Source organism: Vulpes vulpes, chromosome 1, assembly GCF_048418805.1.
Source record: "Vulpes vulpes isolate BD-2025 chromosome 1, VulVul3, whole genome shotgun sequence".
NCBI classification, from domain to species: Eukaryota; Metazoa; Chordata; class Mammalia; order Carnivora; family Canidae; genus Vulpes; species Vulpes vulpes.
In genome coordinates this window covers 150,963,457-150,969,868 of record NC_132780.1, presented here as the reverse complement: position 1 = coordinate 150,969,868, position 6,412 = coordinate 150,963,457, and the positions used below count along the sequence as shown (strand labels likewise).

Below are 6,412 nucleotides of genomic sequence, written 5' to 3'. Positions count from 1 at the left end.
TGAAAATCCATGTACAAGTTATTGTATAAGTTTTCATTTCTGTGGAATAAATAGCCTTAGAGTGCAATTGCAGGGCTATATATTAGTTTCATGGTTAGTTTTTAAAGAAACTGAAAAATGTTTCCAAAGTGACAGTACCATTATACATTCCCACCACTAATGTATGAGTGATCCAGTTTCATGATATCCTCACCAGTGTTTAGTGTTGTCACTATTTTTAAGTATAGCTATTCTGATAGGTGCTTATTGATACTTCATTTTTTTTTTGGTTCAGTTTGGGTTTTGATTTTTTGCTTGTTTATGAGGAATTAAGGGTTTGAAGCTGGAATGGCCCTCAATTGGGTAAATCACTTTGCCTATTTGATCCTCAATTTTTCCATCTGTAAGCATTATAAAAGGAAAGCAAAATATAGAACATTTCACAAATTTGTGTATCATCCTTGTGCAGAGGCCATGATAATCTTCTCTGTATCATTCCAATTTTACTATATATGCTGCTAAGGCAAGAAATCTCATTGTGATTTAAATTTGCATTTCCTTAATGGCTAATGATGTGGAATAACTTTTCATTTGTTTATATGAAATCTATATACTCTTAGGTGAAATATTGTTCTTCTCTTTTATTTAATTAATTAAAGTCATTAATTCCTCCTTAAGTAATTTGATAGAATTCTCCAATGAAAAGCAGCTGGGCCTAAGTATTTCTTTTTCAGGAGACTTTTAATTAAAAATTCAATTTCTTTAATGGTTACAAGACTATTCAAATGACAGTTTCATATTAGGTAAGTTTAGTTTATAGTTTTTGAGGAATTAGTCTCTTTCTTCTGAGTTGTCACATTTCTAAGTAAAAAGGTGTTCATGGCATTTCCTTATTCTTTTCAAGGCTGTCTCTGGTGATATTTTCCATTTCCTTGCTGGTACTGGTAATTTGCATCTTCTCTCATTTCTGTCACACTAGCTAGAGGCTTATCAATTGTACTGATTTTTCAAAGAAATGTTTTGTTTAATTTATTTTCTCTATTGTTTTTCTGTTTACATTTTATTGATTTCTGCTTTTATATTTATTTTATTCTCTTTGCTTTGAATTTATCTTGCTCTTCCATTTCCAGTTTCTTGGGTAAGATGTTTAATTTGAGATATATCCTCTTTTATGATATAAATATTTAGTGTTACAAACTTACCTCTCAGCACCACTTTAGCTACATCCTACTTATTCTTATATGTAATATTTTCATTTTCGTTCAGTTCTATGTATTATTTCATTACTTTAAGGCTTCTTTGGCTCATGAATTTTAAAAAGTGTATTGTTAACTTTCCTAGTGTGTAAGATATTCTCTTGCTATCTTTGTTATTAATTTTAATTTAATTTTAAGAACATACATTTTATTATTTAAGTTCTTCTAAATTTGTTGAGATTTGTGTTATGGCCCAGGATATGACATATCTGGGTAAATATCTCATGGACACTTGAAAAACAAACATGTGTTCTGATGTTTTGAGGTGGATGTTCAAAAAAATAGTGTATTAGATACTGTTGGCTAATGTTGTTCAGCTCTTGTTGATTTTCTGTCTAATAGTCATATCAGACTGAGAGGGAGATGTTTAAGTCCTCAACTACAATTACAGATTTGTTAATTTTCCTTTCAGCTTTTATTCATATTTGGTCAATGTCTTTTGAGGCTCTGGTTTTTGGTACTACTGTAGGATTATTAGGTCTTCTTGGTGGATTGGTCTTTTATCATTATGCAATGTCTTTTTTGTTCTCTAGTCATTTTCTTTCTCTGAAGTCCACTTTATCTGATATTAATATCCCCACTCCTCCTTTTTTAAGTTAATTTTTGTATGGCATGTCTCTTTTCATCCTTTTACTTTTAACCTAATTATGCTTATCAATTTATTTTTTTTAAGTAACACATAGTTAGATTGCATTTTTCTCTCCATCCTTCAAATTTCTGCCTTTTGATTTTTGTATTTAGATCATTTACATTTATAGTAATTATTCATATGTCAGTGCATATGATGTGGTCATTTATTATTTGTTTGCTGTTTATTTTCTCTCTCATTTCATTTTTCTGTTTTCTTATACCTTCCTTTGGATTACTGAAATATTTTTTAAAATTCCATCTTGATTTATTTATAGTGTTTTTGAGTATGCCCATTTGCATAGCTTTTTTTAGTGTTTGCTCTGGGTATTTAATATGCATATGTGTCTTTTCATAGTTTTATCAATATTTTCCCTCTTCAGCAAACTTCCATTTAGGTCCTTTTATTTTCCTTACTTTTATACATCATTTTATTGAATATTAGATAGTACTTCAATTTTTGTTTCAATCATCAAATGTGATTCATAAAAATCAAGAAAATACAATCAATTGTATAGACCCATTTATCTGCTCTTCTTCTGTTCTTTCTTCCTCTTGATTCTTGATGCTCAGAAATTCCTGCTTTTATAATTTTCCTTCTGTTTAATGAACTTCCTGTGAAGCAATTTTTGAGGGTAGATCTGTTAGCAAAAAAATTTTTTTTTTACTTTTCCTTTAGCTGAGAAACTATTTCTCTTCATCCTAATGTATAGTTTAAACAGGTATAGAATTCACAGTTGACAATCCTTTCCTTTCAGCACCTGAAAATGATGTACCACTTAGTCCTGACCTCCATGGTTTAGGCAAAAAAATCTACCATCATTTGTGTTGATCTTCCACTCTAGATAATATACCATTTCCCTCTGACTGCTTTCAAGGCTTTTTCTTTGTCTTTAGATATTACAAGTTTAATTTTAATGTGATGTGACATGAATTATTTTAGGGTTAATCCTTCTTGGTTTCACTCAGCTTCTTGAATTTGTAGGTTTATATCTTTCACCAAAATTGAGACATTTCTGCCATTATTTCTTTAAATGATCTTTCAGTCCCAATCTCCTGTTTCCCTAGGATTCCAATGACATAAACAATGAATCTTTTGTTATTTCCCCTTATATCCCTAAGGGTCTTTTTCTCCTTCTCTCTTTCTGTGATTTCTTTCTTTCCTCTGTTCTATTCTCTCCCTTTGTAGGCAAAGTAGATTGACTGTCTTCAAGGTCACTGATTCTTCTCTGTCATCTCTTACTCTACTTTGATCCTATAAAGCAAGTTTTTATTTGCATTGTTGAATCTTTCAATTATGTTATTTAAATTTGTTTTTATCACTTCTAGTTCTTTGCTGAGATTTTCTGTTTTTTCTTTTGTTTCAAGTAATATTTATAATGGCTTCTAGAAGAATTTTTAATACGATTGCATTAAAATCCCTTTCATACAATTCCAACAACTGATTATTGGCACCATTTGATTATCTTTTCTGATTTAAGTCACAATGTTCTTGGTTTTTGTGGTAGTGAATTATTTTCTATTGTATCCTGAACATTTTGGATATAACGTTAGGGGATTCTAGGTCCTATTTAAAATATTTTATTATAGTTTGCAGTCATCTTGTTCAGGTTTAGTATGCAGTTCCATGCTACTTTTGCTGACTGTGATTCCAAAGGTAGTTTAATTCTCAGAGATTTTATCTTGCTATTTTGGTCTGCTTAGTTTATTTGGTAGGGCTGAGACATCCTGCTGTTCTTGCCCAATGTGGCAATAGGAGTTTCCTCTTGTTGGGTCACCTGGTACATCTAGTTGGGAAAAGGGTGTCTCTGTCCTCAAAGGACAAAAAAAAAAAAATCTCATCCCAAATTAGGCAGCTTGTTGTGTCAGAATGCATGGCCACTTGGTGTCTCTGAATATGGGAAGGTGGTCTCCATCTCAGGGCAAAGGATAGCTCTTACTCTGGTTGTTCATTCCTAGCATGGTACCATATCAATTCCCCTTGACAGTGATGTTGGGCTTACTTGGTTTTGTTGGCAGGATTATTGTTTGAGACAAGAAGAATGAGCCTCCCTGAACCACTTTGTGTTGCTAGTTTGGACTTTGAGAAATGCTGGCCTCTGTTATTTTTTTCTGTTGGGTGGAGGGTAGTAAGATGCCCAGTCATTGCCTTATCTTGTTTCTCCACTTCTGAAGTTTCTAATCAAGTTGCTCTCTCCCATCTTTACAGTTATCCTTTGGTTTCCTTTTGAATTTTTTCCAGGGTTTATAAGATGTACTTAGCAGGACAAAATGAGTATACAAAAATCATGTTTCTTTAAAGAGATCATTTCGGTACCAGTGTAGAGGTGAGTGGATTGCCAGTGAAACTAAGGAACCAATAAATAACTATTGCAACAGTCATGGGTTACGATGTGGTGAGAAGTTCCACTGCAGATGGAAAGGATATAACACTGTAAGAGAAACTTTAATGTTTAAATAAAGTGGTACCTAATAGCTTAATGCTTCTGATATATATCTGGAATATTTTTGGAAAAGAAAAGCAAAATCCTTCCCCTTTAACTTTAAAATAATAATAGTAATATAATGATGAGGACGATGTAATAAAATTATTAATAATTAAGATGTTACTTTGTGATCAACATTGTGCTAATGTCTCAAATGAACATTGTCATTTAATCTTCTAATAGTAATAATTGTCCCAGCTGGTTATTTTTAGTAACAACATTTTAAAATTTAGTCTGCTGTGGTTTACAGAAGTTAAGAAACTTGCCTGAGTTCATCCAACTGGTAAATAATGAGGCTGTGACTTGAACTCAATTGCTACACTGTGTGGTTAGCTGCCTCTGTGTTAAATCAACACATAATTTATTAAATCTAATTTGTTTATGAGTTGAGTCTCAATTTTTAAAAGCAGAAGTGTTTGCTTACTAATATTTTGATATGTGCCATTAAGGATCAAATATATTTAGCTGTTTAGGGGTATCTGGGTGGCTCAGCTGGTTAAGCATTTGCCTTTGGCTCAGGTCATGATCTCAGGACTCTGGGATTGAGCCATGTTGGGCTCCCTGCTCAGCAGGGAGTCTGCTTGTTCCTTTCCCTATGCTGCTCCACCTGCTTGGGCTCCCTCTCTCTCAAATAAATAAATCAAATATTAAAATAAATAAACTGTTTAAATCTGTAGTCATTGAAACAAGACTTTTTTCTCTCATAATCTAAAACAAGAACATACCTTTCATAAGAAACAACAAATCTGACCATATTTTTACTATAACTCTTGTTACTGAATCTTGCATAACTAATAAGTGTATTACTGCCATAAGTAAAAGGTTTTTGCATCCATGAAGAAGTTATATTTAACACCAATTTGCCGCCATCCTTGCCTCTGCCCACAAACTAAGGAGGGCCAGGAGGGGAAAAAAGCACAGTAGTATAATCATTGAATAAAATAGTGTTACATTTAGCAGTTACTACTGTTCCCTCTTTTTCAATATTCTTCAGGCAAAACAGGCTTACAGATGTAAAGAAATGGCACAAAAAATTTCATTCTTTAAAATTTGGCAAAAACTAGCTCTTCTTGGTTTATAGTATAGCTTGAATTAGTCATTAAATTGTTTTGTTAGATCTAATACATTTCTTACAGTGGTTAATGATGACTAATGATGTCTTAAAATGAGACTCTGAAATTTCAATTCCATTTGCATTTTTCTGAAAAAAATGTTTTTGGAATGTTAATAGTATGTTCCATCATTAGGTCTCAAAATCTTTTCCAATTATTTTCATAGGGTAGGGGATGGATAAAGAATCCTCAAGCAATCTGTCATAACACAACCAAAGAGAAACTGCTATATTTTTGGTTAGGTGAATTTTTATTAATGTCTCCAAAGTGTTAATTTTTCTAGTTATAAAATGAAGCAAGTATTAGTTACTCTACTAATTTTATTTTAAAATTCCTCAAAGGAATGTTTGGAAGATATTACCAAAAAAAAAGTGGTCAGATTAAGCTCTTTTCTATAATTACATCTACAAGGGATCATTTGGTGATTATTAATTTAAACATATTAAGATATTTACATTGTTATATTTATGTAAATAAAGTTATTTTGGGTATGGTTTAAAATTTAGTCTTATTAAGAATTATTTCATGTATTTTAAGTAATTTAAAACATATAAGTAGTCTACATTTATAAGAATTAACTGGATTTAAAAGTTGAATTTAAAAATTAAACAAATTTGTTGTCAAGAGTTTGAAAGATTTGTTCAAGGTTAATAGTGCAAGTAGAACTGCACTTAATCATATGTTAATTAAATAAAAAAATATGATCAATGGCAGTAACACTTTCCTTCAAGCATTTTTCTTTAATCACCAGAGTACCTATTACTCCACCATGTACTAATTTATGAGTATTTTTAGTGTTTTTGGAAGAGTAATATCATTTGTGAGGATTTTTCCATTCAGTAAATCAGATAGATGTTTGAGATTCTGAGAATCAAACACCTGAATAATTTTTAAGGCAGTTACTTGTCATCAGCCTGAACCACATATTTATTGAGCACTCATGAGGTGCCAA

At 31.5% G+C, this 6,412-nt stretch overlaps 1 non-coding gene across 1 annotated transcript; it reads right to left on the bottom strand.

Annotated features, from left to right (window-relative positions):
- Nucleotides 1–403: 403 nt before the first annotated feature.
- LOC112914266 (U6 spliceosomal RNA) lies at nt 404–506 on the bottom strand. Its single transcript, XR_003233816.1, has one exon. It is a non-coding gene; the product is annotated as a U6 spliceosomal RNA (small nuclear RNA).
- Nucleotides 507–6,412: the final 5,906 nt, after the last annotated feature.